The 12,260-nt window shown below is 42.0% G+C and overlaps 1 long non-coding RNA gene across 1 annotated transcript in view; it reads right to left on the reverse strand.

Annotated features, from left to right (window-relative positions):
- Window positions 1-12,260, reverse strand: part of 1500002F19Rik — a 59,397-nt gene that overhangs the window by 27,748 nt on the left and 19,389 nt on the right. The window lies entirely within an intron of this gene.

Consider the following 12,260-nt stretch of genomic DNA (forward strand, 5'->3'; position numbering starts at 1 on the left):
GTATAAACTTTTAATCCCAGCAGAGGCAGGTGAATTTCAGTGCGTTTAAGGCCAGCCTGGTCTACAGAGCAAGTTCCAGGACAGCCAGGGTACACAGAGAAACCCTGTCTCAAAAACCAACCAACAAACAAAAAAACAAAAACAAAAAAAGAAAAGAAAAAAAAACCCACATTGCTGTGTACGAAGATGTGCATAATCGCAATCCCAACATTTTCGAGGTGGAGATGGTGTGGAAGTTTGCATGACAAATGTTCCCCATAGTTTCAGGCATGTGAATAATTGGTCCCTAAGTATGTTGCTAGGGCTGGGCTCCTAGAGTCCAAACCTCCCACCACTTCCAGGTGGATTTCTTTGCTTGTGGTTTAGGACCTGAGCTCTCAGCTTCCTGTTCCTGACGCCAATGCTGTCATCTGATGCCATGCCTCAGCTTCACCATCATGGACTCTCATCCCTCTGGAACCAGAAGCGGGGGTAGGGGGGCACTCTATTCCTTAAGCTGCCTTTGGTCACGGTGACTTATCACAGCAACAGAAAAGTAGTGAGTACAATCCATTGCAGAGCAAGATGGAAGCCAGGCAGTGGTGGAGCACACCTTTAATCTCAGCTCTCGGAGGTGGAGACAGACAGATCTCTGTGAGTTTGAGGCCAGCCTGGGCTACAGGGAGAGTTCCTGGACAGCCAGGGCTATGCAGAGAAACTCTGTCTCAAAAACAAAACAAAGCAAAACAAAACAAAACAAAACAAAACAAAACAACAAAAACCAATCCACACCAAATCAAACCTAAGCAAACCAAACAAAAACCAGAGCAGGATGGAGGAGAGCCTGGACTGCGTGAAAGACTGCCTCAAAAGAGAGGGTGGGGGGAGGAGGAGAAAGGGGGAGCTTCCTGAAGTCCCTATAGCTCCTACTTTTCCTTCACAATTCATTTTAGGGTGTCCTTCTCTGAGGGTCTTTCTGTCTGGCCCTCATGATCACCTCTGTCCTAGAACACATTTGCCCTGCAACACAGGGCTTCTCTGGACTCTAAAGGCTGTGTTTTATAGAGCACACTGTAACCATCATGTCTGTCAAGTTAATGAATGGAAAGAAATGAAGACAGCAGGTCTAGACGTGAATCTGAAGATATATTCTACAAAAAACCAATGACATTTGTCTCTACTCTTTGTCTGGACAAAACATCTATAATTGGATTTGATAGACTGTCACATCAAAACCGGAGAGTGTAAACCAGTGTTTGTTTTTCAGGTTTCTTTTCAGTGGCATCAAAATAGCCCCCAAAGAAGAAAGAACCCCACCCATGGCTATCAGTTAAGGAGGAAGAACACATTTTGGGCAGTTTCTTTTTATGAAAAATGCAGGGTTTGTTGCTAAGAGCCTACTGTTATTTCTAAACCAAAGTCAGGAGCCACTGACAATGGATTCTTCAGCAGGTGAGCATAGTTATCAAGGACCATAAAAGATCAGCTACCATGAAGAGTGCAGAGCATAGGGCTTCTCAAGTCCGTTTATCAGAATTAAAGGGAACAACTGTCGTCTGCCTTTTTTTTTTTTTTGACATTTGTTTATTTTTAGTTTATATGTATGAGGGTTTGTCTATGTGTTTGTCTGTGCATGCAATGGCCTCAGAGGCCAGAGGAGGGCATCAGAGCTGGAATTAGAGGTACAGATACTTGTGAGTTACTATTTAGATGTTGAGAACTGAGCCCGGGTCCTCTGGGAGAGTAACCTAGCCTTTTTACTGCTGAGCTATCTCTCTCCAGATTCTCCAAATTCTCTTTGGTTTGTTTACTTGTTTTTGAGACAGGTTTCATGTATCTCAGGCTAGACCTTAAAGTTCTGATCCTCTTATTTCCATTTGACACCATTCTTTTTTTTTTTTTTTTTTGAGACAGGGTTTCTCTGTATAGCCCTGGCTGTCCTGGAACTCACTCTGTAGACCAGGCTGGCCTCAAACTCATAAATTCACCTGTCTCTGCCTCCCAAGTGCTAGGATTAAAGGGCATGTGTCACCACTGCCCGGCTCGACACCATTCTCTGTGTGTGTGTGTGTAGGTCACAGGTTGATGTCTAGTGTTCATCTTCTTTTACCTTATTTTTTGAGAGAAAAGGTTGTTTCTTTGAACCTGGAGCTCAGCATTGGGCTTGACTGTCAGGATCTCCCTGTCCCTGCCATCCTGTTCCTGCCTGTCCCTGCTGGGTCACAGACACATGCTGCTATGCCTGGCATTTATGTGGGTGTGCAATTTCAAACTCAGGTCTTCATGCTTGCTCTGAAAACACTTTGCCAGTGAGTGAGCCATCTCTTCAGCCACTGGCCTCTTTCTTCTGAGACAGTTTCACAATGTCCAGGCTGGCGTGGAGACTCACAGTCTTGCTCTTGAGTGCTAGTCTTACATTCACTGAAATGTCAGCATAAAGAGGGCTGGTTTTCCATCTTATCTTTTCCTGTGTGTATACTCGTCTCGTGTCTTTCTGAGAAACCAAAAGCCCAAGCTCTTTTGAAATAATGAGCTTGCTAAACATACCTCTGATTGCATTAGCCGGTGTGTATAAGCATACAACCCCGTAAGTATAAGAGGCCTGGTAGATGCTATTGTTACCCTAGTTTAATTTTAAAGATGAAGAAACTGAGCTCAGAGAGATTAAGTGATATGTTCAAGTCACAGAAAATAGGCGGTGAGTCTGGCCAGGCCACCTCAGGAATCTGGCTTCCAATTTCTATGTGGACTTCCGTAACTCCCTAGTGCTCATCATAATGTCCCCAGGGTAAGAAGTGGGAGTGTTTCCAGGACAGCTATGGTTGCACAATGAGACACTGTCACAAAAAAAATTTAAATAAATAAATAAATAAGTAAAACACAGAGTCTAATAATGATACCTTAAAATAACGGGTTTTTGGAAATACCTTAAAATTTTATCTGTAATTATCTCTTTTGTTTTGACATATATAAATAATTACTATTTTCTTCTTTATTCATACTGACGTTCTAAATGTTTTATTAAGATATGAATTTGGGGGCTGGAGAGATGGCTCAGTGGTTAAGAGCACGGACTGCGCTTCTGAAGGTCCCGAGTTTAAATTCCAGCAACCACATGGTGGCTCACAACCATCCATAATGAGATCTGACACCCTCTTCTGGTGTATCTGAAGCCAGCTATAGTGTACTCAGATATAATAATAAATAAATAAAAATCTTTAAAAAAAGAGAGAGAAAAAAGATATGAATTTGGGGGATAGTGTATGGCTTGGTAGACAAGTGTTTGCTCTGTGAGTATGAGGACCTGAGTTCAAATCCCTGGCATCCATGTAAAATACACAGGTATGTCTGCTGGGAACATCAACTTTACAGAAGAGAGGTAGATCCCAGGGGCTCGCTAGTTAGCCAACCTAACTAAAACAGTGAACCTCCGAACCTAGCTGAAATAGTGAGCTGACTCAGTGAGAGTGCTACCTCAAGGCAATAAGATGCAAAGATATGTCCCCCTGTTATGATACACACATGTACACATACACTTAAATACTCACCTTCATGCAACACACACAGACACACACACATGAGAGAGAGAGAGAGAGAGAGGGAGAGAGAGAGAGAGAGAGAGAGAGAGGGAGAGAGAGAGAGAGAGAGAGCTGACAAGAGCTGGTGATAGAAGGGTCCCTGGATCACTAAGATGGACTGTGCTTTTCTCTTGTGTGTTGGTGTAATACAAAGGAGTGAATTTAGGACATCTGGGAAGTGCTGTACCACTGAGCTATGCCTCCGGCTCAAGAGATAACTATTCTTTTGTTTTCCTCCTACAGGAATAGAGCTCCAGACAGTGAGCCTGTAGCCAGTAGTGTTCCTGAGAACCCAGGGTGGGATGGGCTGTTTTCTTAGGCCCTAAATCCGGTTTGAAAAGTCAGATAGTCAGGAATGTCCTAGCAGAAAACTAGAGATGTTGCCAATATGTTATTGTCTGGACTAGACCAACATGACAGACAATCCAAATAGAAAATCCAGAAACCAGATTGAGTCCACAGGGGAGGGAGGCAAGGTGCCACTCACTCCCTTGGGCACATGGAGGTTGGGGGCTGATACAGGCCTTTGTCAAGCATGTTTAAATAAGCCTCGAGTATTCCCAGGAAAGGAATCATTAATATGCTGCCTTGACTGGTACTGGGCTTACAATCGCAGGAATACTGGCAAAGGTCATCATAGGAACCATTGTTTTTGGCCTGACAGACAGCTATGCCTGCTGCTCTATAAAGCACCATGTTCAACTGTCTTGGCAAACCCTAGACCACACTGAGACCAGTGTGGTCACATCAGTGACAAAGGCAGGAGCTATGGCCTCAAAGAGCCACAGATTAGCAGGATACAGGAAGTGCAAACTCAAGGCCAGCAAGGGATGGGGAGATCATGAAAGTGGCTGTAGTGGCTAAAGGACAAAGATCTCAAGTCACCTAGGACTCGGGGGCTCAGGAGATCTGGGAAGCACAGCACTTTCCAGCAAGGAGCTCCAGATTTTACTTTGTCCTTTGGTGGCCCTAAGCCTGGTGTTGGCCCAGGTATGCAGAGCCTCATCGAAACCCCTCTGATGACATCCCATGCCTGTGTGGCAACCCTGCTATTGGACTCCATTGTTCTACATCTGCAGCCTTGTAAGAGTTGAGTCAGTGTGCTCACCCAGATAAATGTTGATTCTCCCTCCCTCCCCACCTTTCCTTTTCTTTGGGGGGGGGCGCAGGGTCTCATGTATTCCAGGCTAGCCAAGGATGACTAAACTTCTGATCCTCTTGCCTCTACGTCCTGAGTTTGGGAATCTGGAACTCAAATACAACTGTGCTATGTTGCCAGCCCCACCTGTCTCTTTTCTCTACACATCTTGAAAGTTGCTTCCTTGAGACCAGGGGGACCATCCAAACCAGTTGTTCTGCCTCAGCATCTCTACCCATCCTGCAATGGCTGTATCTTAAAACAATGCAATTTCTTCCCTGCTACCAGTCAATCTGCTGTTGATCAAATACCAGACACACACTATGTTCTGTTTTGTTTGTTCTTCTAGACGGCAGGAGAGAAAACTGTCATGATGTGAGTATCAAGCCTTCATATTTCAACTTCTTGATTTTAGCTCTTTGGATGAATGAGGTGTTATCCAAATGCAGCAGCAAGTCCTTTTCCTTTGGGCTCCAGACTCAGGCTTTAGAATCTCCTGTGGGAGCAGTTGAACAGTTCCTGTTGCCATGACACTGCAAATGATTTGTAAATGGCAACATGCCATGATTACACTAGATACTTGAAGAATTCATGATGTTGCTACATGAGGATTGGGGCTATGTGTAGTAGATTTATTCACCATATGACTGACATCAGAAACTGTAGTCTCCCCTCCCCCAGCCTGAAACCTGCTTGCTCAGGGGTGGAGCTTCCTGCTCATTCGTGCTGCCACGCCCACTGCTGGAACCTGAGGAGCCACACACGTGCACCTTTCTACTGGACCAGAGATTATTCGGCGGGAATCGGGTCCCCTCCCCCTTCCTTCATAACTAGTGTCGCAACAATAAAATTTGAGCCTTGATCAGAGTAACTGTCTTGGCTACATTCTTTTCTCTCGCCACCTAGCCCCTCTTCTCTTCCAGGTTTCCAAAATGCCTTTCCAGGCTAGAACCCAGGTTGTGGTCTGCTGGCCAGACACAACAATTGGCGCCCAACGTGGGGCTGAGAAACGGCAAAGGATTTTTGGAAGAGACACTGCTGGTTCGGAGCTCCATAAAATAAAGGATAAAGGAAATTCATACCGGAGAAGGTATGGGCTAAGCTGAGACAGCGTTAAACCTGAGCGCTGGTTCACTTAGGTTCAGCAGTGAAGAGCTGGGTATCAGGCGGTAGGCCGTAGCTCTCCGAAGCTACATGAGGTGTGAGAAAAGAAAGGGTTTATTAAAAGGAATAGGCGGATTGCCCCAGTTAATAAAAAATGCATCATAAGGGAGGAAAATGTCCCAAAAAGCAGAGAGAAATATCTCTCTGGGCCTTATAGCAGGAGTACTCTGTTCCCTTTTGTGTCTTGTCTAATGTCCGGTGCACCAAACTGTTCTCGTGTTCAATTCATGTATGTTCGTGTCCAGTCTGTATGAATGAATGTTCTATGTTTTTTGTTGGATAATAAAGATGGTATAAAAAACTTTATCTGCAAAGCCGAGAGCTGCCACGTGTTTCATCCAGGAATCAGACACGTGGCGGGAGGGCCCCTGCTGGAAAAACTGTTCGTTTTAGGAAATAAAGGCGAGTGCACAGCCTCTAAGTTTCGGAGTAAAAAAGCTAATAAATGGTTCATGATTAATGTGTTGGACAATGGTAAAGTGTTTTTTATTCTATAATTGTAGCTACAAAAGTTATTATTCTCTGATTGGTCTAAATGTAACTGCTTCATTTGGTTCTTTTTTATTGGTAATGTGCTCTGAGTGTCTTCACATTCAGCTCATAAGTTGTTGGTTAAGATTAATAATTGTTACATTGCTACAGATGGTTAGTGTTAAATTTGATAACTCAAGTTTAGAGTCCTTCCGACACGTGGCATAAAACAGGCCAAGAGGCTGGGTCTCTAAAGATATTTCTAGTTTAGGTAATAATTAATGTGGTTCGTATCCTAAATAGTAAAATTTAAGATAAGATTTAAAACAATGCCTCTTTATTAAAGCATTACAGCTTGCTTTAATAGGTATTCATAGGTATTAATTGACATCCAAACTTCGTAATATGATAGTAATGCTTCTAATATTGATTTTAAAGATAATAAATTGTTTTAAACTTGGGTTTTGCTTTCCCAAGGTTATAGGTATTATCCTAACCTTGCACAAAAAACTTAAAAATTATGGTTAAAACTGCTATTGTTCCATTGACTGCAGCTTGCAGTTTGATTTCAAATTTAAGATCTTTAATTCACCTGTATACTGTAATTAAGATAATTACAAAAGTAATCATCTTATGAGAGCGCTCATACAGCTCACTTCATACAAAACTGTGACAGAGTTATCTAGTTATGTTTGTCCTTGTAAATAGATTAGACAAACAGTTTGGTTATAGTTGCTGCCTGGCAGGAAACTGTAGTACAGGCAATTTTTTCACAACACTAAAGTTGTGAAGAACGTTTTAACTGTAAGTCATCTTAAAAAAGAGTATCAAAATTTAGAGGCGTAGACAGTTATATTGTTTCTCTAGAATCGGTCCTTATTACAGGAGGGCCAAGATACTCAGATTAAAAAGTATTTTACGTTTGAGTCAATGCAGGGCTCTGGGCAGCCCCAGAGGGACTTGTGGCTTTTCTTTTGTTTTGCAAACAGTGCCTGAGAAAGATTTTTCCCTGTGTTCAAGAGAAATTCTTTTTAACAGTGTTGCAGATCTATTCAGATGTTTAATAATGCTTAAATTCAAAGAGTTTTGCTTCTAGTGAACTGTAATCACTAGAAAATTTTGCCTCTAGGTATGGCTAATGTAACTTTACATTATGTAAGAAAAAATTTTATTGTTTCTGCTTCTATACAAGAAGCCAAGAGTTTTAATCTTTCAGTGTATATTGTTTCCTAAGTGAAAAGTATTTTATCAACTAATGCTTCTTAAAGTTTACCTTAAATTCTTGCTCTCACCCAAAAAATTCAGAGACAATATCCTTTTATTACTTAGGGTTTTAGTTTACTACAAAAGTTTCTACAAAAAATAAAGCTTTTATAATTGTTATTAATTGGTAATTAAAAATTGGTTGTGCCCAAAACAATTCTTTGGCCAGAAAAAACATTATTGTAAAGTCATTTTTCTCATCCTCCCGGCCGATCGTTGGCCCACGTGGGCCCAACTAGCTTCTGTGGGGCGGAGTCTTAAGACACAGTTTCCCTGAAACCACCCTCCAGGCATCATCTTTAGGTCTTAATCTGATCACTCAATCTGACTCTTCATTGACTGATTTGCAATGGATGGTTCAAACAGCTAAATAAGCCACTTGATACAAGGATGCTGAACCACAGCTGCCAGATGAAGGACTTCTTGACCTTGATCATTCATGGTACCTACTATACTTTAGGGCTGCTAGAGAGTCAGCCAAGAAATGTCTTTGTGTCAGCACTGACAATTGTCAATCTTTTCAGATATACTGCCTTCTTCTTAGCTCAGACTTAACATCCATTTCTCTGCTTCTCCCAGGAGCAGATTTTTGATGCTGTTGTTAAAGACAGGATCTTACTATGTAACTCTGGTCTGGAATTTGATATGGACCAAAAGGGCCTTGAACTCAGAGATCCTCCTGTTTCTGCCTCTGCCTCCAGAGTGGTAGGACTGAAGCTATATGTCACCACACCTGACAGCAGCAGCCTCTTGACTCCATTATCAGTCATGCTCAGAATGGCACTCTTATGTTTGGGAGATAGTGTCTACCCTAGGTATTAGAAGATGCATGAATCCCATAAAAGGATGCCCTGGACTCCTCTTTTTCTACGCGGTTCCTTTACTTACAAGCTAGCTGGGCAGCCATTTGTTGGTGGAACAATGAAGGTAGACACATTCATTGTAGACATATTGACGCAATGCCTAGATTCTAAATAAGGATGATACCCCTGAAGTTAATGGGATCTGTGATCAAACCCAGCTTAGCCTTCCTGTTGCCAGAATTTTTGTCTATTATTGGGTGCTAACCACAGGGACATTCCATGAGCTGGCCTTTATTATGTCGTAGAGAATATGTACTTGGTAGTTTCAGAGGCCTTCCTTCTTTGTTCCTGCCCCTATGAATAAGAGGGAAAAATGAAAACCAGATGTTCCTGTATGCACACAGTATGTAAACATTCCTATGTGTATACACTTTGTAGAGCATGTACCTTAATTTCTATGTGCTATCATAATATACCACCTTAAGGACTTTACACAACAGAAAGGCATTTGCTCTCACAGTTCAAGAGGCTGAGACTTGGGAACCAGGTCATGGGCAGGGCAATGCTCCCTTCAAGGCCCTAGGGAGGAGGCTTCCCTGCTTGTTCCTAGGTTTTGGCACGCACAGCCATCACACAGCCATCCTTGGGGTTCTCTAGCTTCTAGGCTCATCACTCCAACCTGTTTTCTTTGTCATGTGACACTTTTGTCTTTTCTGTGTTCTTCTGTGCCTTCTCCTTGTAAAGACACTGGTCAGCCTTCCAGATTCTGTCTCTGCCTGTAGCAGATCCTCTGCCACAGGGCTCCATACCCAAATAGCGCCAGGAGGGATTGAGCCCCCCAGGAGTGCAAACAGGCCTGTGAGTGTAGGTCGGACCACCACTGCTGCTCAGAGAAACCACCCGGAACCCTCAGGACACAGGAACAGAGGGGCTGCCTGGAACAGGAGTCTTCTGGTCTCCATCTGTGTCCAGAGCTGATCCTGTGCCACAGAACTACATACACAAATACTGCCAGGGGAAATCTGGTCTCCCAGGAGTGCCTACACACCTTCGAGCACGGGTAAGACCACCACTTCTCTTCAAATTCCTGGCCCAAGAGGGACCTTCACAGAGCCATCAGGACACAGGAACCAAGGATCAGTTGGGGACAGGATCCTTCTGATTTCTGTCTGCACCCCAGAGCTGACCCTGTACCACAGCTCTCCATACCCAAATTCCTCCCTGAAAGAACTGATCTCCCAGAAGTACTGACACACAGGCTTGCAGGAGGGACAAGCCAAAGTCAGAGACAGAAAGACCAGCTAAAACCAGAGATAACCAGATGAGGAAGGGCAAGCACAAGAACATAAGCAACAGAAACCAAGACTACTTGACATCATCAGCACCACAATGAACCCTGGTTATCTCAACACACCAGAAAAACAAGACTCTGATTTAAAATCACATCTCATGATGAATATAGAGGAACTTAAGAAGGACATAAATAACTCCCTTAAAGAAATACAAGAGAACACAGGAAAACAAGTAGAAGACCTTAAGGAAACACAAAAAGCTCTTAAAGAATTACAGGAAAACACAACCATACAGGTGAAGAAACTGAACAAAACCATCCAGGATCTAAAAATGGAAATAGAAACAATAAAGAAATCACAAAGGGCTGGGCAGTGGTGGCACATGCCTTTAATCCCAGCACTTGGGAGGCAGGGGCAGGCAGATTTCTGAGTTTGAGGCCAGCCTGGTCTACAGTGTGAGTTCCAGGACAGCCAAGGCTATACAGAGAAAGCCCTGTCTCCCTGTCTCAAAAACAAAACAAAACAAAACAAAACAAAACAAAAACAAAGAAAAAAGAAAAGAAAAAAAAGAAAGACATCACAAAGGGAGACAACACTGGAGATAGAAGACCTAGGAAAGTGACCAGGAGTCATAGATGCAAGCATCACCAACAGAATACAAGAGATAGAGGAGAGAATCTCAGGTGCAGAACATACCATAGAACACATTGACACAACAGTGAAAGAAATTGCAAAATGCAAAAAGCTCCTAACCCAAAACATCCAGAAAATCCAGGACACAATGAGAAGACCAAACTTAAGGATAATAGGTATAGAAGAGAGTGAAGATTCCCAACTTAAAGGGCCAGTAAATATCTCCAACAAAATTATAGAAGAAAACTTCCCTAACCTAAAGGAAGAGATGCCCATGAACATACAAGAAGCCTACAGCACTCGAAGTAGGTTGGACTAGAAAAGAAATTCCTCCTGTCACATAATAATCAAAACACCAAATGCAACTAAACAAAGAATATTAAAAGCAGTAAGGGAAAAAGGTCAAGTAACATATAAAGGTAGACCTATCAGAATTACACCAGACTTCTCACCAGAGATTATGAAAGCTAGATGATCCTGGGCAGATCTCATATAGACCCTGAGAGAACACAAATGACAACCCAGACTACTATATCCAATTACCATAGATGGAGAACCCAAGATATTCCATGACAAAACCAAATTTACACAAACTCTTTCCACAAATCCAGCCCTACAAAGGAGAATAGATGAAAAATGCCAGCACAAGGAGGGAAACTACACCCTAGAAAAAGCAGGAAAGTGGTCTTCTTTCAACAAACCCAATAAAAGATAACCATACAAACATAAAAATAACATCAATAATAATGGAGCAACAATCACTATTCCTTAATATCTTTTAACATCAATGCACATGGCATACACTAACAGGCTGGATACATAAACAGGACCCAGCATATTGCTGAATACAGGAAACACACCTCAGTGTCAAAGACAAACACTACCTCAGAGTAAAAGGTTTGAAAGCAATTTTCCAAGCAAATGGTCCTAATAAAAAAGCAGGAGTCAAAAGTCATCAAAAAAAGATAAGGAAGTACACCTCATACTCATCAAAGGAAAAATCTACCAAGAAGAACTCTCAATTCTGAACAACTATGCTCCAAATGCAAGGGTACCCACATTCATAAAAGAAACTTTACTAAAGCTAAAAGCACACATTGCACCACACACAATAATTGTGGGGAACTTCAACACCCCACTCTCATCAATGGACAGATCAGGGAAACACAAACTAAACAGAGATACAATGAAACTAACAGAAGTTTTGGACCAAATGTATTTAGAGGATAACTATAGAACATTTCATCCTAAATCAAAAGAATATACCTTCTCCTTGGCACCTCATGGTACCTTATCCAAAATTGAACATATAATTGGTCACATATCAGACTTCAACAGATATAAGAAGACTGAAATAATTCCATGCCTCCTATCAGATCACTGTGGATTAAGGCTCGTCTTCAACAGCAACAAAAACATCAGAAAGTCCACATACACATGGAAACTGAACAAGCCTCTACTCAATGATAACTTGGTCAAGGAAGAAATAAAGAAAGAAATTAAAGACTTTTTAGCATTTAATGAAAACGAAGATACAACATACCCAAACTTATGGGACACAATGAGAGCAGTACTAAGAGGAAAACTCATAGCTCTGAGTGCCTCCAAAAAGAAATTGGAGAGAGCATACATTAGCAGTTTAACAGCACACCAGAAAGCTCTAGAACAAAAAGAAGCAAAGAAGAGGAGTAGATGGCAGGAAATAAACTCAGAGCTGAAATCAATAAAGTAGAAACAAAAATAACTATACAAAGAATCAACAAAACCAGGAGCTGGTTCTTTGAGAAAATCAACAAGATAGATAAACCCTTAGCCAGACTATGCAGAAGGCACAGTGACAGTACCCAAATCAAAACCAGAAATGAAAAAGGATATATAGCAACAGAAACTGAGGAAATTAAAAAAAAAAATGAGATCCTACTACAAAAGCTTATACTCA

Source organism: Mus musculus, chromosome 7 (assembly GCF_000001635.26).
Source record: "Mus musculus strain C57BL/6J chromosome 7, GRCm38.p6 C57BL/6J".
NCBI classification, from domain to species: Eukaryota; Metazoa; Chordata; class Mammalia; order Rodentia; family Muridae; genus Mus; species Mus musculus.